This window comes from Schistocerca nitens, chromosome 2, assembly GCF_023898315.1.
Source record: "Schistocerca nitens isolate TAMUIC-IGC-003100 chromosome 2, iqSchNite1.1, whole genome shotgun sequence".
In the NCBI taxonomy this organism is placed as follows: Eukaryota; Metazoa; Arthropoda; class Insecta; order Orthoptera; family Acrididae; genus Schistocerca; species Schistocerca nitens.
The window spans coordinates 618,896,156-618,917,426 of record NC_064615.1 but is presented as its reverse complement, the minus strand read 5'-3'; positions in this window follow the sequence as shown (position 1 = coordinate 618,917,426).

Sequence of the window (21,271 nt, the reverse complement as noted above, 5' to 3'; positions counted from 1 at the left end):
GAAAAGCTCCACGCAGTTGCCTGTGTAGCAAAGGTAAGTCTCAGGTTAACCTGAAATAATATTCCACTTACTAGAGTATAACATGTCTTCAATCGCAAATAGATCAGTGCAGCTTGACTAAATTTAAGTCCTTGAGTGAGTCACGATTGGAGTCATTCAACTCTCTACAAATACCTCAAAGGTTGTAATGACGTTAGCCACATTTGGGCATTGAAAAGTATCAATGGTAATAGGTGGAAATTGGTACCGCACCGGGCCTCGAACCCGTAATACCCGATTTACGCGAGCGGTGACCGTAACAGCCACGGCCGTCCGAGCGCGGTTTCCTGCTGACCCAGATTCCCAGACAGTTACTCACTAGTGACGTAGCAGCACCTACATGTGAACCCCTTCTTCACAGACCCTGGTTCCCATTGGGAGTGGTATGCATCCTCACTGGAAGAAAATCGTTGGCCGTCGTCACATTGTAGATTAATAAAAAATGCCACACTTGCAGGTCGACATGGGATTGCTCATCCATATTCAAGACAAAAGTTTACCTAGCTAAATCGGATGAAAACGAGGAGCTGGCGACATTGTCACGTTGTGCAGTGCATCGGAATGTACAGAGGGACGTGCATCAATCTGGACTCTATTGTACCAGCTGTGACAGTCACTGAGTGGACCGTTGGGACATCAGTCCCTCTTGAACCGTGGAGGTAAGGTTCGAATCTACGTCAGATTTCTTTTATTTTTTTTTATTTTTTAGACGTTCGTTTCCTAGTGCTCGTCGTTAATAAGCAGGAAATATTCCGTCATGACAGTAGCCTATCAATGGCAATGGGATACATTAAATTGCGTGCGTGTGTCTACTAACTGCGCAGGGCACAGTCACACCTGGTCCTGTCACGTTCATGTAGGGCGGCTTCCGTATGGGGTACTCAAACGATGAATACATCGATATACTTTTGGTGCTAGGTGCGTCCGATAACCGAGTCGCAGCAGCATCTCATGCATATGCTGCACGGTACCCTCAAAGGCGCCATCCTGTTAAGAAAGTCCTTCGTCGGCTGCAGCAATTCCTTCGTCCATAAGTAATGGCCAGAGGTCGTCCAAGGACCATACGTAATCCACAAACACAGGACGCGATTCATGAAACCGTTCATCAATCACCTCGGCAAAGTTCCCGTGACATTGGAAAGCAGTTTCTGATAGCTCAAAGACTGGTTGTTGAAGTATTGCAAAATCAAAAGCTGCATCCATATCATTGTACTCAACACCAGCGGCCAGAAGACCGCATTCGCTTAACTCATGGAGGTATTTTCAGCTTCCACAACAATCATTACTAATCGGAACAAAACTCTCATGTCAGTCGTAAACGAGGTTTTCGGACACGTCTAGGCATAAATCTGTGAACTGTAATCGTGGAAGGAGTGCTTTTGGGCCCTTACCTATTGCCGGACAAGTTTAACGCGCCCCTGTATTTTACTTTCTTTGCAACACTTAGCCCGAAGCGTTAGAAAACATCCCAGTTTGTATTCGGTGACAGCCGTGGTTTCAGCGTGGTGGTGCACCGCCACACTTTGGAATGAATGTGCGTAAATACTAATATTTAAATGAAGCGTTTCGGGGGAAATGGATTGGTCCAATGTTCTGGCATCCACGTTCCCCGGATCTTAATCCACTAGTCTCTTGTTTGTGGACACACTTAAAGGAACAAGTGAAATGTAGTGATTACTTAGGCTCAGTTGTAAGTAAATCATGTGGCAAACCAGTTGTCACAATACCGGGAAAACGCAATCTACAAAGGAGATTACTTACAAAACATTTCCCTATTCCATCCTAAAACACTCCTAGAGAGCGCAGAACCAGTTTCAGACAGTACTAATAGGGAATAGTGAACGTATTGAAAGAAGGGCAGCTTGATTAATCACAGTTTTCCCTCAATTTAAACAGTACAACTAAAGGGGCAGCTTCAGTCTGGCGAATGGAGACGATGCAACTTCTAGCTTCTTCCGAACAGCAGGCAGTTCACCTTGTGTCCGCACACAACATGCACTGTTTCACTTTCCAAAATATAAACGCCATTTAAAATCGGTAATACATTAGTCACTACTCATGAATTACTTGAGAAGTATACCAGACCTCTACCGTCGCTAGAGTCGTCTACATAAAGCGACATTAGCACTTACAGTGGTGAGAAACACGACTACAAAGTTAACTCATTTTGCACGAGCGCTCGAAAAAACACGCAAACTTTTTTAAGAAAACAAATAACGCTTCTAAACACAGATAAATAAACAGCTCCTGTTCTCAGTGTGCCGATAAATTTCCTATCAGACTAAAACTGCGTGGCGGAATCGAAATCGAATCTGAGGTCAGGGCAAATGTCCCATATTCGTGATCCGGCCCGGCACACAGTTTCAATCTGACAGGAAGTTTCAGCTACTGTTGTACTTAGAAGCATGTAAGAATACGATAACCTAAACGACGTACACAGTATGTATACAAACCGTGAGCTTTTCTTTGACCTGGGGTGGACTGTTACAGAAACGCTCCTTGGAGGGAAGAAAATTGCTTTGTTACGAAAAACTGTTCAGGAAACTTAGAGACCCTGCATGTGCGACAGACTGCAGAATGATTCTACTGCCTCCAACGTTCACATCGCTTAAGCACAAAATGAAAACACTGAGTAAGAACTCACTCAGAATCCTGCAGTCAATAATTCCTCTCCCGCTCCGTCAACGTGTGGAACGGGAAACTGTGACTAGATCATTTTATAGGTCATCATACTCAGCTGCACAAGTAACTGATACCTTCCAGCAGGGCCCCAGTTTCCAAGTAACGCTATGGTAGTTTCAGGTTTTAACCAGCGCACATTTCATCGAGAGAAGTGCAACGTCGTGAGTGTTAGATGAGAGCACACATTCTGTGAGACAGTTATAAGGACTGAAAACTAGATGTGAGTCTGTATTAACTCGGGAATCATAGACAAGCAGACCTTTACAAGGAATCCCTTTGAGTCACCATCAGCCGATGATAAGCATACCGTAGGCGATATACCACCAAACTGCTACCCATTTTATGCACTTTCTGCAAACAGAAGCTCGAGCAGCTGAGTCCCCAAATTTCCTTGTCATTCTAACTTTCAGTAGTACACTTTCCCATATTCTGTGCGTGCGAACTCTTCGGACTTGGAAATTACAGAACATTAGGTACATATGTTGTTAGTTACCGGAGAGTTTGGATACGTTACAAATGCACAATGAGTGGTGTTGAGTACGGGGCCATGGATCCCTTGCACAGTTAAGGTTTTCTGGCCATGCAAATTCTGTGATTTCCGGTAGATTAAGAAGAGGTTAGGCAATTTTATGGAAAACAGAGAGTAATGATGGTATGAAAACATAAGATCTTGTCTGTCAGGGCGACTGAGATGTATTACTTGCAGCTTCGGGCTATTACTTAGAACTTATTACATCATCATTTACTTCTTTGTAATTTTATTTTGACATAAATTAAAATCTTATTTGCTAATCACTGCAAATATTCAAGCCATTACTTTGCTACTAAACCACGTGGTGGTTGAAGCAGCAAATTATTCGACGTCACGTCGATTACCTAGTCTTCCACTGGCTTTACACAATTATCTGCCGTGGCGCTGAGTTGCCTAATGCGTCTTTCTCTATCGCGCCCTTTACTAGAAGAAGCTATCTTTTATTTTTTTTTTTTTGAAGCATCAGTAATCGGACTTGTTTGACGCGGAAAGCCACGAAGTCCCTCCTGCACTAATCTCTTCGTCTCAGAGCAGCACTTGCACACATGGGGCTAGAGAAGGCACTGATGACAGAGGGCATGGGCCACATTTCAGTGGTGCCAGTTGAGTCTATTAGTAGATCGGGTTTCACCAGGCATGGCCTGCACCTCAGTACAAGTAGGAAGGGAAAGTTAGAAAAGATAAAGGTGACAGTGTAGTGAGTGGTGATGGGATCACTAATGGAAAAATTCCTGTAGTAGTTGGTGTTAGAGCAACTTTTATAGACCGAAGTCAGCTGATAGGTATACCTGCTTAAAGGAAGTCACTCTAACTAAGGAACTACCTTTAGATGATGTCATGTTTCCAAGCAGAGAAGGAATTAGCATATTTCATCAAAATATAAGAGGTATTAGAGATAAAGTTAGTGAACTGCTTATAGATGTTGACTCTGAAATTATTGGTACATCGGAGTACCACTTAAATAATTTGACAATGCAGAGCCTTTCTTTACCAGGATAAAGATCAGCTGGCTGTTTTTCAAGGACTTCCTTGCGGAGGAGGGGAGCGTCCATGTACGTAAAAGACAGTGTTCCATTTGAGTCCATAGACGCAGCACGACACTGCACAGATATTTGAATGTTGTGCAGGGGCAGTTGAATTTAGTGTAACGAAACTTCTAATTTTCGTTGTTAATAGGTCCCCCTACGCATTTCTGCTCAAGCTAGAGAGGGTTCTTGATTTACTTTATAGGGAGTACCAGAAATTATTTATACGTGGTGACTTCAATATAAATTTTGTACATGATGGTGCAAGAAAATGCTGTTGGTAGTTCTCCTAAATTCATATGATCTGATGCACACTGTGTATTTTCCAACTAGGGTGCAGGGGAACAGTAACACAGCCACAGACAATATTTTTATTCATTCTTTATTACTAGGTGGGCATTCTGTTAGTAAAAGGGTGAATGGCCTTGCAGTCCATGATGCACAAATTTTTACACTAAAAGGCTTTTGTACCCAAACAAATGTCACATATAACTACAAACTAAGTAGGAAATTTAATCCAACTGCAGTAGAGAGTTTTTAAACCTCATCAAGGAACAAGATTGGCAGGATGTTTATAGTGCCGATAACATAAATAACAAATAATGCTTTTCTTGACACATTCCTCATTAGAACATTCCAAATGGGGTATTAGCAGTAAAAGGCAACCTGGGTGGCTGACTAGTGGGATAAGGATATCATGTAGAACCTGTCATAGAGTGGGAGAGGTTTTATTCCTAACTTCCCACGCCAGACCATCAGTGGTTGAACATGACAAAATGCGTGAGAGGGGGGGGGGGGGGGAATCTATTAAGCTTATTTGCTGTTATTATCGGTTGGAACTCACAAGATCTGTTGCAATTGTCCGGCGAAATCCCTATGCTGGAAGAAACATCCAAGTTTTAAAGAGTAAAGTCAGAGAATACTTACTGCATAAACACTGAAGAATAGAGACATTGCAGACAGGAATGTCTTCATCTCAGAGGAGAATACAGAGGGCGAGCTGGACTCAGAATTCCCAGCCGCTACAGCCACTGTCTTCCACACTCACACCGTGTAAGATTGGTAAGTATGAGCCGGCAAAGAAATCAAAATGGTTCAAATGGCTCTGAGCACTATGGGACTCAACTGCTGGGGTCATTAGTCCCCTAGAACTTAGAACTAGTTAAACCTGACTAACCTAAGGACATCACAAACATCCATGCCCGAGGCAGGATTCGAACCTGCGACCGTAGCGGTCTTGCGGTTCCAGACTGCAGCGCCTTTAACCGCACGGCCACTTCGGCCGGCGCGCAAAGAAATCACTGAGTCGCAGGGAACGTGATACTAGTTAACATTCATTAGTTTTAAGGTTCACAGTCAACTATTGTTTCTGTCACTCTCTTTGGCAATTTTATTTTTCTTCGCACTTGCTTCTCCGTGGTTCTGTCTTTGAACCAATGCCCATTTTTCCAGTTATTGGCTGCATCCGTGAAGTAGTTTTATCTTACGTTTTGATGTTTCCACCCATATGTGCCAAGGATACGTTTCATTATTACAGACTTCTGTCGATTTATTAAATGTTTACATGCATAATTTAATAGGTAATTCATTTGTCTGACGTCTTATGGCAGTGACCTAAATTGTTATAGTGAGTGCTAGTTTCTTATGTAGTTACAAGAGCCCCTTCATTAATTCGTTCATATGTGGTGCGGTATCTATGTTTTTATGCTGAACTGAACCACGTCAATAAGACATTTCTATTTAGGATACTGTTTCTCTTAAATTTGCCTGATCTTATGGGGAGCTTCCCTTTCATGTACATCATTGGGGATTGGAGTTACAGCGTTTTGAGGTTATGTTAAACAGCTCGACCAACACCTCGTATTCCCTTCAAATGGAAAAAAAATTGCCGCACGATATGAACGGTCTGCGCCATTTTATTCTGGCTCTTCTAACGGCGTGCGTAGGTACTGTGTTGCGAGGATTTCAGTGTATACAAGGACTGCACACTCTAGCTGAAAACAAACAAAAAATTAATTACGTAATTTTATATTTTCGAGGTGGTAATTGAAAAACGTTATGGGTGCCCTCGTGTGTCTGATAGGAGTCCTACGATGGTACTGAAATTGTCTCATCCTCCAACATAAAAACAGAAAGGAATCTTATACAGCTCCCTGAGTATATCGACCATCAGTCGTCATTACAATGATATTACTAGCTAGGCTCAAATAGAGCATCTTACCTCCGGAATCGTCTATCTGCAAGTGAATGATGCAACAGATACGCCAGATTGTTCTGTTACACCGACTGTTGACCGTCTGCCTTGACTTGACGGTCATTCATTTTGCGAAACAGTACTGTAACCCTGTAAAGAACGCGTCTTATTGTAAGTACTGCTATTTACTGTAACTTGACTTCTTATATAAACTAAAATCTTCCGCCTCATTTTGCTTTCTCTAGGGGAAGACTAATCTCAAGAACTATTATAGTGATCTTGAGACTAGTGGAGAGACTGATTCACGAGGAAGGTTTGTGCATGAAATTTATAACTGTAGTAATGATAAGCGTGTAATATACAAGGTGCTCTGGGCATAGCTTCAGATATTTCTACAGATGACTGGTGAGGACATCAATATTTACTTCATCATCAGACTAATAATTATATCAATATGCAAGTAGGAAGTTTTTAGGTTGTTTAGCACCTCCAAGTATGTGGGGCAGAAGCACACCATTACTGTTTACTTTCGGCTGCCCAGCTGGTTGGTACTGTAGTGCAGACACATGGACGCGAAGCAGATAGCCTATACTGACTGGCATAATCCACCTTATGACACAATCAATACTGTGCAGAGAACGTCGGATAGCAAATTATGCTATGTGTTTGTGGGAAGACTGCTGGGCGCAGAAGAAAAATAAGTTCCGCATGATCACTATATCTGTACCTATGTCCCTAACACCCTGTACGTATTGTTATGTGTTGAAACAAAATGAAATGCCTACAGCCGTCCTTGTGTTCTTATTTATTATGTAGCTACCAGTTTCGGCATTTCAATGCACCGTCTACAGGTCTTTGAAGTGCCGAAACTGGTTGTTGTTGTTGTGGTCTTCAGTCCTGAGACTGGTTTGATGCAGCTGTCCATGCTACTCTATCCTGTGCAAGCTTCTTCATCTCCCAGTACCTACTGAAGCCCACATCCTTCTGAATCTGCTTAGTGTATTCATCTCTTGGTCTCCCTCTACGATTTTTACCCTCCACGCTGCCCTCCAATACTAAATTGGTGATCCCTCGATGTCTCAGAACATGTCCTACCAACCGATCCCTTCTTCTAGTCAAGTTGTGCCACAAGCTCCTCTTCTCCCCAATTCTAATCAATACCTCCTCATTAGTTATGTGATCTACCCATCTAATCTTCAGCATTCTTCTGTAGTACCACATTTCGAAAGCTTCTATTCTCTTCTTGTCTAAACTATTGATTGTATACGTTTCACTTTCATACATGGCTACGCTCCAAACGAATACTTTCAGAAACGACTTCCCGACATTTAAATCTACACTCGATGTTAACAATTTTTTCTCAGAGCCATTTGAACCATTTTTGTTAACAAATTTTTCTTCTTCAGAAACGCTTTCCTTGCCATTGCCACTCTACCTTTTATATCCTCTCTACTTCGATAGTCATCAGTTATTTTGCTCCCCAAACAGCAAAACTCCTTTGCTACTTTAAGTGTCTCATTTCCTAATCTAATTCCCTCAGGATCACCCGACTTAATTCGACTACATTCCATTATCCTCGTTTTGCTTTTGTTGATGGTCATCTTACATCCTCCTTTCAAGACACTGTCCATTCCGTTCAACTGCTCTTCCAATTCCTTTGCTGTTTCTGACAGAATTACAGTGTCATCGGCGAACCTTAAAGTTTTTATTTCTCCTCCATGGATTTTAATGCCTACTCCGAACTTTTCTTTTGTTTCCTTTATTGCTTGCTCAATCTACAGACTGAATAGCATCAGGGAGAGGCTACAACCTTGTCTCACTCCCTTCCCAACCACTGCTTCCCTTTCATGTCCCTCGACTCTTATAACTGCCATCTGATTTCTATACAAATTGTAAATAGCCGCCGGCCCTTGTGGCCGTGCGGTTAAAGGCGCTTCAGTCTGGAAACGCGTGACCACTACGGTCGCAGGTTCGAATCCTGCCTCGGGCATGGATGTGTGTGATGTCCTTAGGTTAGTTAGGTTTAATTAGTTCTAAGTTCTAGGCGACTAATGACCTCAGAAGTTAAGTCGCATACTGCTCAGAGCCATTTTGTAAATAGCCTTTCGCTCCCTGTATTTTACCCCTGCCACCTTCAGAATTCGAAAGAGAGTATTCCAGTCAACATTGTCAAAAGCTTTCTCTAAGTCTACAAATGCTAGAAACGTAGGTTTGCCTTTCCTTAATCTTTCTTCTATGATAATTCGTAGGGTCAGTATTGCTTCACGTGTTCTAACATTTCTACGGAATCCAAACTGATCTTCCCCGAGGTCGGCTTCTACCAGTTTTTCCATTCGCCTGTAAATAATTCGCATTAGTATTTTGCAGCTGTGACTTATTAAACTGATAGTTCGGTAATTTTCACATCTGTCAATACCTGCTTTCTTTGGGATTGGAATTATTATATTCTTCTTGAAGTCTGAGGGAATTTCGCCTGTCTCATACATCTTGCTTACCAGATGGTAGAGTTTTTCAGGAATGGCTCTCCCAAAGTTGTCAGTAGTTCTAATGGAATGTTGTCTACTCCCAGGGCCTTGTTTCGTCTCAGGTCTTTCAGTGCCTTGTCAAACTCTTCACGCAATATCATATCTCCCATTTCATCTTCATCTACATCCTCTTCCATTTCCATTATATTGTCCTCAAGTACATCGCCCTTGTATAGACCCTCTATATACTCCTTCCACCTTTCTGCTTTCCCCTTTCCTGTTATCTACACAATAAATAAGATCATAACGACGGCTGCAGGCGTTTCATTTTCTTCGAATAGTGAACGGCCGTGGTCCCCAAGACCTCCAGTCAAAAGGATGGACATACAAAAACGTATTGTCATCTGTTCCATACAATTCACCTTTGGAATGACATCTCGTGGCAATGACGGGAGCTACGAGATGGTTAACAACTTAATATATGGTATCCTTTGGAAAAAGCAATAAGTAAACAGCCGCTGCAACTCCAGATATTTGTGGAGCTTTATCAGAGTCTACCTACGAGTGTATATAAATATTATAAATTAAATCCTCTAGCTGTGTTTTTCTGTCTGTATGTGAAGGCTAATTCGGACACTACTGAGGCGATTTTGACACGGTATTCGCCACTGATTAGAACGATTCACGAGGAAGGTTTGTGTTTGTAATTAATTATAGCTACGCCAGGTAAGTTGCCCGACCGTAGTTTCTAAGTGCTACCCATGCGGAGCCGGGGCGGGTCGTCATTGTAACAATAAAGGTGGTCAAAGTGACTGCCTTTTACACATTTTATAGCAGCGATTGTGTGTTCCTTGTATAAAAAAAAATGGTTCAAATGGCTCTGAGCACTATGGTACTTAACATCTGAGGTCATCAATCCCCTAGAACTTAGAACTACTTAAACGCCGGCCAGTGTGGCCGAGCGGTTCTAGGCGCTTCAGTCTGGAGCCGCGCGACCGCTACGGTCGCAGGTTTGAATCCTGCCTCGGGAATGGATGTGTGTGATGTCCTTAGGTTAGTTAGGTTTAAGTAGTTCTAAGTTCTAGGGGACTAATGACCTTAGATGTTAAGTCCCCTAGTGCTCCGAGCCATTTGAACCATTTGAACTACTTAAACCTAACTAACCTAAGGACATCACACACGTCCATGCCCGAGGCAGGATTCGAACCTCCGACCGCAGCGGTCGCGCGGTTCCGGGCTGAATCGCCTAGTACCGCTCGGCCACAGCAGCCGGCCCCTTGTATCAATATGCCCAGGGAACAACCTGTGACTGTCTACCGGTTGAGTTTTCTTCCAGTAGGTGTGACTACCTACTGGACCTGTGTGAATAACGGTGTGGTAACAGAACGTACGCGGGTGTAGGAGCTCTCCTGTGGGACCGGAGCGGTGCTGGAGGCAGCGCTGAATATTCAGCCACGCAGAGAGCACCGGAGTTGGAGACGCGGCCTAACTCCGTTACCACTGCCGGCGCGTGCCAAACCGAATTACTCGCAATAATCCTCAACGCACCTCCTCCGCGCAGCTGGGCGCTCCTGTAATTGCTTCCCTGGCACACACGCGTGCGTACGTCTTCAGTGACACGTTCACCTGCACCGCAATCGCGGCGTCTGATCTGTATGGATCCGGGACTGTTAAACGACGGGACGTGTAGTATGTGGATCTGGCTGCGAAGCGTGTGCGCGGAAGACGATGCTCCGCGAACTGGCACGTGGAACACGTGTAGCGTAGCAAGAGGTACGCTCTGCTGCGAAGACAGAGCTCTCGGGAAACACAGACTCTAGGTAATCACATTATCTTTCGCTCGAAAGATGTTACGCATGGCCGCCCTTGTCGCATACTCGCATCGAAAGGCTCTAGCGTGCAGAAACTGAGGTTCACTGAGAACCAGTAAGCAGAGTGGCCCTACTGTAACAGGGATAACGTATGCAGAAATATCGCATTTTTATCCAGTATTCTGTTCATTTCTGTCCTGTAACAGCATGACTGCCCTGTTGCCACGAGCGTCAGTTATCGCAGAGGGAAAAGTCGTATCCGCGTTGTCTTTGAATTACGCAAACTATCGGCGTATTCATATTTCAGAGATTTTTCAAAGGCAAATGTGATGAGCCATCTAAAACAAACATACATAATGGATGGAGTGCCAGACTGACAGTCGTTCATCTCGCAAGTGGATTCAACACGGGTGTGGTTCGTCTCCCTGTCTCCAAAGCCAACACACAACGTCATAAACTATACGGGCTAGTGAATAAAGTATTACATTAGAATGAGATTTTCACTCTGCAGCGGAATGTGCGCTGATATGAAACTTCATGGCAGATTAAAACTGTGTGCCCGACCGAGACTCGAACTCGGGACCTTTGCCTTTCGCGGGCAAGTGCTCTACCAACTGAGCTACCCAAACACGATTCAAGCCCCGTCCTCACAGCTTTACTTCTGCCAATATCTCGTCTCCTACCTTCCAAACTTCACAGAAGTTCTCCTGCGAACCTTGCAGAACTAGCACTCCTGAAAGAAAGGATATTGCGGAGACATGGCTTGGCCACAACCTGGGGGATGTTTCCAGAATGAGATTTTCATTCTGCAGCGGAGTGTGCGCTGATATGAAACTTCCTGGCAGGTTAAAACTGTGTGCAAAGGTCCCGAGTTCGAGGCAGGAGTTTTCATATCGGAGCATACTCCACGTCAGAGTGAAAATTTCATCCGCAGGCTGTGGCTAAGCCATGTTTCCTCAATATCCTTTCTCCCAGGAATGTTAGTTCTGCAAGGTATGCAGGAGAGCTTCTGTGAAGTTTGGAAGGTAAGAAACGAGGTACTGGCGAATTAAAACTGTGAGGACGGGTCGTCAGTCATATTTGGGTAGCTCAGTTGGTACATCACTTGCTCGTGAAAGGCAAAGGTCCCGAGTTCGAGTCTCGGTCCGACACACAGTTTTAATCTACCAGGAAGTTTTAAAGTATTACATTGTTAAAATTATTTTGTGTGCTTCTCTTTTTCTCATTTTCTCCTTTCTCTTTCTAAATTTTCGTTTAAAAGGTAATGATTGTTTAAAACAATGATCCCCATTTATCTTAGTTCTAGTGAAATCTGTTCTCCCGTTAGCAGATAGATCCATTACCGGCTGGTGGTAATCTTGAAACTGCAGTAAATTATAAAACATGTGATGTTCCTAGATTACGAGCGAGTTCCGCAAAGCCATTAGCTTGCTACGCGGTCGTGGGACTAAGAGACAACGCCTAGTGAATGGAAAATCATTTTAAATCTAAAGTTTTCTTAGAAGTTATCTTCTAGAATAAAAATATGTTGTTACCGCTCGTTGTATTTGCTTCCTAGAAACGCACACTGCCCATCGTGTAAATGTATGCCAAGCTACAGTGGAACTCAACGACCTCATCGCTGATACACTAATGTATTTTGACGTGATAAAGATAAAACGCTATCATTGAATGCAGTGCATTATCCGTCTCTAATGAACTGGTCTTCACAATGTTAAATCTTAATCTTCCTTCTACATTGTCTCGACACGGCCTGCAGACACACATTCCACAATGTTACAGCAAAGAAAACTATGAATCATGTAACTCTCACCCAATAAAATTGGGCAACTAATTTTGTAAATAACCAAATAAAAAATTTATACATAATTCTTTTGTGATGTGATCACAAATATTTATTTGTAGCTTTCTTAAAATAACTGGACCTTATACTACAGCGTATTATTATTATTATTTCTTTCTTTACTTTATCAGACGTTAAGTCTGGTTAAGAATGGAAAGTGACGCGGACCTTGATCAAGCGTCACTTCCTATTAACTGTACGGTATGTGTTATATTGCATTTAGGAACTTTCGGGTAATTGAACATGTATCAATAATTACGGATTTTTGTAGTTGTATATACATGTTTGGATGTAGCTGTACTGTATTGATGTACTGGTGGATATTGTGTGGTATGACTACTGTAGTTGATAGTATAATTGGTATGATGTCAACTTTATCCTGATGCCACATGTCTTTGACTTCCTCAGCCAGTTGGATCTATTTTTCAATTTTTTCTCCTGTTTTCTTTTGTATATTTGTTGTATTGGGTATGGATATTTCGATTAGTTGTGTTAATTTCTTCTTTTTAATGGTGAGTATGATGTCAGGTTTGTTATGTGGCGTTGTTTTATCTGTAATAATGGTTCTGTTCCAGTATAATTTGTATTCATCATTCTCCAGTACATTTTGTGGTGCATACTTGTATGTAGGAACTTGTTGTTTTAAAAGTTTATGTTGTAAGGCAAGCTGTTGATGTTTTATTTTTGCGACATTGTCATGTCTTCTGGGGTATTCTGTATTTGCTAGTATTGTACATCCGCTTGTGATGTGATCTACTGTTTCTATTTGTTGTTTACAAAGTCTGCATTTATCTGTTGTGGTATTGGGATCTTTAATAATATGCTTGCTGTAATACCTGGTGTTTATTGTTTGATCGTGTATTACAATCATGAATCCTTCTGTCTCACTGTATATATTGCCTTTTCTTAGCCATGTGTTGGATGCGTCTTGATCGATGTGTGGCTGTGTTAGACGATACGGGTGCTTGCCATGAAGTGTTTTCTTTTTCCATTTACTTTCTTCGTATCTGTTGATTTTATGTGATCTAAAGGGTTGTAGAAGTGGTTATGAAATTGCAGTGGTGTAGCCGATATATTTATATGAGTGATTGCCTTGTGTATTTTGCTAGTTTCTGCTCGTTCTAGAAAGAATTTTCTTAAATTGTCTACCTGTCCATAATGTAGGTTTTTTATGTCGATAAATCCCCTTACTCCTTCCGTTCTGCTTAATGTGAATCTTTCTGTTGCTGAATGTATGTGATGTATTCTATATTTGTGGCATTGTGATCGTGTAAGTGTATTGAGTGCTTCTAGGTCTGTGTTACTCCATTTCACTACTCCAAATGAGTAGGTCAATATTGGTATGGCATAAGTATTTATAGCTTTTGTCTTGTTTCTTGCTGTCAATTCTGTTTTCAGTATTTTTGTTAGTCTTTGTCTATATTTTTCTTTTAGTTCTTCTTTAATATTTGTATTATCTATTCCTATTTTTTGTCTGTATCCTAGATATTTATAGGCATCCGTTTTTTCCATCGCTTCTATGCAGTCGCTGTGGTTATCCAATATGTAAGCTTCTTGTTTAGTGTGTTTTCCCTTGACTATGCTATTTTTCTTACATTTGTCTGTTCCAAAAGCCATACTTATATCATTGCTGAGTACTTCTGTTATCTTTAGTAATTGGTTGAGTTGTTGATTTGTTGCTGCCAGTAGTTTTAGATCATCCATGTATAGCAAATGTGTGATTTTGTGTGGGTATGTTCCAGTAATATTGTATCCATAATTTGTATTATTTAGCATGTTGGATAGTGGGTTCAGAGCAAGGCAGAACCAGAAAGGACTTAATGAGTCTCCTTGGTATATTCCACGCTTAATCTGTATTGGCTGTGATGTGATATTATTTGAATTTGTTTGGATATTAAGTGTGGTTTTCCAATTTTTCATTACTATGTTTAGGAACTGTATCAATTTAGGATCTACTTTGAATATTTCCAATATTTGTAGTAACCATGAGTGGGGTACACTATCAAAAGCTTTTTGGTAATCAATGTATGCGTAATGTAGCGACCTTTGTTTAGTTTTAGCTTGATATGTGACCTCTGCATCTATTATCAGTTGCTCTTTACATCCTCGTGCTCCTTTGCAACAGCCTTTTTGTTCTTCATTTATAATTTTGTTCTGTGTTGTATGTGTCATTAATTTCTGTTTAATGACTGAAGTTAATATTTTGTATATTGTTGGGAGGCATGTAATGGGGCGATATTTAGCTGGGTTCGCTGTGTCTGCTTGATCTTTAGGTTTCAGATAAGTTATTCCATGTGTAAGTGTATCAGGGAATGTGTATGGGTCTGCAATGTAACTGTTAAATAATTTAGTTAGATGTGAATGTGTTGAGGTGAACTTCTTTAACCAGAAATTTGCTATTTTATCATTTCCAGGGGCTTCCCAATTGTGAGTAGAATTAATTGCTTGGGTGACTTCATGTTGCAAAATTATCACTTCAGGCATTTGTGGTATCATCTTGTATGTGTCTGTTTCTGCTTGTATCCACCGTGCATGCCTGTCATGTTGTACCGGGTTTGACCATATGTTGCTCCAGAAGTGTTCCATGTCTGTTATGTTTGGTGGATTGTTTATTTTAATGTGTGTGTTATCTATTGTCTGGTAAAATTTCTTTTGGTTTGTGTTGAATGTTTGGTTTTGTTTCCTTCTATTTTCACTTTTTTTGTATCTTCTGAGTCGTTTGGCTAATGCTTGTAATTTCTGCTTCTTTTCGTCTAATTGCTCTGTCGCTTCTTGTTGTGAGATTTTACCTAAACTATTTCGTTTTTTTTTTCCGAGATTTCATTTCTTATAAATTGTGTTAGCTGTCCGATGTCTTTTCTCAGTTTTTCTATTGTGATCTGTAGCCTGTGTTGCCATGCTGGTTTTGTGGGTTTCTTCTGTATGTTGGTTGGTTCTGATCTCTGCCTAGTGTGTATATTTAGTGTAGTGAGTGCTCCTATATAAACACGTAGTTGTAACTCTTCCATAGTTGTGTTTTCATTTATTTTGTTGTCTATGATTGTGTTGATAGTTGTTATTGTTGTTTCGACTTGTGGGTTATTTGGTGGTCTATGCAAGAATGGTCTAATGTCTGTATTTGTGTCTTTGTATTCTATATATGTTAGCTGAAATTTTTCTTCTATATCTAACATCTGTGTCACTTTGTGTTCTATTTGTGCTTGTTCTGGTGGCTGTCTTAAGATTTCGTTTTCCTCTGATTGTTTAATTGGTGCGTGTTGTTCTTTGTTTGTTTGCTCTGGGATGTTTGAGTCCATTACTGTATTTTCTTCTTCTTCTGATTGCACATTATTTTGTTCCAGTATTTGTTGTACTTTTTGTTTGATGTTTTCTAATTCTGACTGGGGTATCCTGTTACTTTTGATTATTACACGGATCTGATCAGCTAGTCGTTGTTCTGTTAAAATTTTTAATTCTGGGTAGCTGGTAATAAATGTTGTGTATACTTGTGATCTGTATCCAGTTGTGTTGGTTCCTAGGATTGTTGCTTGGTAATAACAGAACATGAGGTGTCGATTAACTTCATCTGACCATCTCATCCTCTGTCTTTGTTTTCCTTCTAGGGTGGTTGCAGGAAGCATATCCTGCAAAACACCTCTGTTTGGATTTAAATCATTTTCCAGTTGGCTAGCAGTGTCGTTACCATTGTGGGCGGGCATAGGGTTCAAGCGTCGTCCCCGACCATGACGGCGCTTGTCCGAGGCTTCTTTAGTTCTGTCCTGAACCAACTAATCACACTAAAAGGGGGGTTAGCCCTATTAGTGGTTTGTTCTTTTCGTCGCCTTTTACGACTGGCAGAACATACCGGAGGCCTATTCTTTTCCCGGGCCTCCACGGGGATTATTATTATTATTATTATAGCGTATTATTTCCGAACCTGTATGCATTTCCCTAATACTAAATTATCCACAGTACATTTTATTACGGAGCGCGGTACTACGCACTCCGCTATTCATCTGCACAGATGTACCTTGTATGATGCTTAGTTATAACCATATCCTCTTGTGTCTTGTGCGAGACAAGTATTCAGACCTCTACACGGAAGTAGACACACATGAAGGAGAACAGGACATCTATCGACTATTCAAATCAAAACAACGGAAAACCGAAAGTTCCAACACTTTTATGGCATCAACGACGAAATGGGTGAGCTGCTGACGGGCCGGAAGAAAGCAAAGGAATACTGGTGGCACTACTTTGAGAGAATTTCGACCTAAGAATTTCCACATCTACCAATACCAATCATATTATCTGTTGAAGGACCAGTCAACGAAATTAACATTGCCGAAGTCGACACTGCTCTGAAAGGGATGAAAAGAGGGAAAGCCACTGATTCGATGTCCTCCCAGAAGAGTTATGTTGTTCTCAACAGCGGAATGCGGAAGGTTGTCTAACAGATCTCTTCAACCAGATCATCAGAGAACTGACAGTTGGCAACACTGTGTAAAACTTCAAAAAGAGTGGAAGACCTACCAGTTGTTCTATTTACCACCCGATGAGATTACTGAAACACGCGATGAATTATCTTGAACATAATCTCAACAAAACATACGCGAGATAGCTCACAAGGAAGTAAGCCGGATTTGTGAAAATTTGTGATACAACTGACTCAATCCATGCTGTGCGGCTGCTGGTCGAAAAATACAGCAAGAAGAACAAGCCACTGTACATTGTTTTCCTAAACCTCGAATTGGCTTTCGGTCGGGTATCACATGACCTAATTTGGTTAACGCTTCGAGACCACGGCATTCCGGAGTACCTAGGAAATTGGTTGCTGCTTCTGTATGTACAACTGATAGGTTGTGTTCAAGCGGCTGCAGGAACGTCAGATGTCTTTCGCATCACGTAGAGGTCCATCAAGGCTCGATCTTGTCACCACACTTGTTTATTCTTGTGATGGACACTGTCACATCAGACCTGCACGTGTTACTATAATGGCCACTTCTCTATGCTGATGATGTCACATTAGCTGCGGAGGCCAAGTTTGGTCTCCAGCAGCAAACATAAGTTTGCAACGAGCGACTCGCGCCATATGGCCTGTAGCTCAACAAAAAGGAAACAATACATGGCATCAGATTGGCGAGAATTTGGGAACATCAACGTTGATGGAGAAGATCCGCCAAGAGTAACAAATTTTGGCCGGCCATTGTGGCCGAGCGGTTCTAGGCGCTTCAGTCCGGAACCGCGCTGCTGCTACGGTCGCAGGTTCGAATCCTGCCTAGGTTAGTTAGGTTTAAGTAGTTCTAAGTCTAGGGGACTGATGACCGCAGATGTTAAGTCCCATAGTGCTCAGAGACATTTCAACCATTTGAACAAAATGTGAGTATCTCAGTTCTACAGTCTCCATGGCTAACTTCCAGACGAGGTCAACGCAATGACGCAGGCAGCCTGGATTAAGTGGCGAACACCAACAGGTGTCACCTGCGACTGTCGGGTTAAAGATCATCTGGAGTCAAAGATCTACCCGACTTTCATCCGTCCTGTTACACTCTACGGTGTCGAGTGTTGGCCAACTATGAAAGAAGCAGCACGACGATGGCGCTCATGGAGACTATGACGGTTAGATGGACCCAATATAATTTTAATTAATATTGTGTATTTACTGGTTGCTGGTGAGTAGGAAAGTTAGTTATTAGTATTTTATTAATGATCTCATTCATAAGCAGCCATATCACAGTCATCACAGTCGCTCACGAAAGTTATAATTAAGCTTTACTTGTTTAATCAGAATCGGACGATGACTCTCCTTGTCCGCAGTCTCGATGATTCGAAGCGATCGGCAATCCTGTGTAAATAAAATGTCTAGGTTTTCTTGCGTTGCGTAGTCAGTCGGGAAACCTCAGATCAAGCGGAAAGTTTGCTTTGATAGAGTTTAATTATCCAATGAAGTAATGGAGCTGTTGGATCTAATAATTGCAGGCTCGTTTCCAATTCATCGGAAGTTCCCTTCTGATTACCAACGAAACGACATCTCCGTGCAAATTTCCAATTAGAGAATACATATAATGAAATTCCTTACACACCTTTGATGTAAATGCTCAGTATATATTTTCTTGAGTAGCATACAATATATTTTCAATCTCTTTCTTCCAGAGATCTCGATAGCAAAATTACAATTATTCAATGCGGCTATTCGGCACGGAGAAGATCCTAGAAGTCGTCTCAACACACACCAGTGAGAATATTACAAAGAGTAATTATGCGCTCATGGAATAGTAATAGTACTGTACTACTTTGCGCATCGATTCTGCGAGTATATACGTAGATGGTCAGGTAGTAAACGTAATTCACTCATAGAATTGTGCAGGGATAATTAGTAGAATATGAAAGATATTACACCAGCTGGATCATGTTTCGAAAGACAATATCACGAAACGTTTCGGGTCTCATAGATACAGAAGAGATTGCGAGAAAGCCGTCGGAGATGGTTTTGGACATGTGCTGCGCACGGAGGACGATAATATTTCAAAGGCAGCATGCATAGTGGAGGTCATGGGAAAGAGACTAGAGGGACGAGCTAGACAGCGAATGGCCTACACTCTGCCAACTACCTGAACGCTGTACATCTTCATCGTGACACGCCCCAAAAACAAAGCGGAGAGAGCGAATCCACTCAACGAACCCTCCCACCAGGCAGGACAAACGCTAAAGAGAAATAAGAAAGAAAAAGTACAAAATAGTGAGTCATTTCGCTGAAGTAAGTAGCTACGCTTCAGAAGTCGATGACGTAGAAATGATCGTTTTCCCCCTCTTCTCCCGAAGCAGGAAATAAGGTTCCCTGCAGCCGTTCACTTTCTCCCTACAACGAACCCTGTAATCTGGCGCAGTGGCATTTGTATTAGTGAGGGTGGTGGTTCAGTGCCCCGTCTGATCATCCAGATTTCAGTTTACCCATATTTTCCTGTACCAAGTAAGGCGAATGGCAAGATTGTTCCTTTCAAACGGAACAGCAATCTCTAATGATCCCTTCGTCGATGGACGTTAAATCGTAATCTTTCTTCCTACTAAGCGACGTCCAGCTGTTTAGTTCATTTCTGTGATTACATCTTGACCGTTATAAGAATTCTACAGGGTGTCCGAAAAGTCTTTCCCTGATTACATAAATTGATAACTCAGGCTAGAAGTAAGACACAAATATGAAACTGGTATCTAATTGTTAACAAACTATCAAATTTTTTTTCACACATCAGTAAACTTCCACATGAGCACCCTTGGTAGCAGGTAGCACATCTATGCGATATTCAATTTCCGTCCACACATTAGCCAACATCAGTGGAGGGATCGATTCAACGACTGTGATTATCCGTTGCCGCACGGTTTCAAGATCTGGTACACGTGTTCGGCAGACCTCGTCCTTGACATAACCCCATAAAAAGAAGTCTAATGGGGTTATGTCAGGAAAGCCAAACCGTTGGCCCATCACGACCAATCCGTCACCCAGGAAAGGTCATATCGAGATAGGCACGGACGTCCAAACCCTAATCAGGCTTTACACCGTCTTGCTGAAACAAGACCCCGGGGTGATACTGAAGCAGCTGAGGAACAGCATACAGTTGCAACATGTCCAGATACACTGCAGATGTGATGGTAGCCTCAGCGAAGAAGAATGGCCCAATAATTCGATCGTGCAATAGCGCGCACCAAGCATTCACTTTTGGTCTGCCTCTGGTGCACTCCATGATCTCGCCAGGGGGTTGTGATTCCCAAATGCGCACATTATGGCGATTCACTACTCCACTGACAAAAAAAGGTCGCTTCGTCGGAAAAGGCTATTCGTCTGAGATAATCATCATCGTCCTCAATACGTCATAGCATTTCGACCACAAAGTTATATCGGCGTGTACTGTCATTGGGCAACAAGGCATGAACGATGTGGAAGTTTACTGATGTGTGAAAAAAACTTTGATAGTTTGTAAACAATTAGACACCAGTTTCATATGTTTATCTTACTTCAAGCCTGAATTATCAATTTATGTAATCAGGGAAAGACTTTTCGGACACCCTGTATTTTCTGACCTGTATTAAATATAGACAGTGCTATAGGTATCAAATTATTTTTATAATCCTTTCCAGTCTCACTTTGACTAAGACAAGCAAAAATTGTCATAATTCCTGTATCAATATACAAGCCGTATTCAGTAACTAAATGTTACAGAAGAATCGGGCTAGGTGATACTTTTTTTAAAGTAAGATGAATTATTTCAGGTTATGTGACTGCCTCCTTACTTTTGACGCATTCCGAATTTTTGCTTTTCTACGATTTCTAGAAGTTACAAGAAAGATATATTAAAAGTTCAGTGGATTACTGATCCAGCTACTGGACCGCGGACGAAACTCTCTGAACAGTTTCCAATTAATCTCCACCATCTTATCCCTTGCAACATTCTCGAAATTTCACAATACCGTAAGCCCGAATACTTTAGATGGTAAGATGTCAGACAGTCACATAAAATCAAACAATAAAGAATCCACGAAGACACAGTGATTTTTTTCCATTTTAACGAGTACCACCTAATCCGTTTCTTTGATCAACATTTATTGCAATTACTAATTACTTCGAGAAGCTTCTAAAGTCGACGCTATTGATTCAACTCCTTTCAACGAAAGGAAAGATAATTGTTTCTGTTATTATGAAACATAA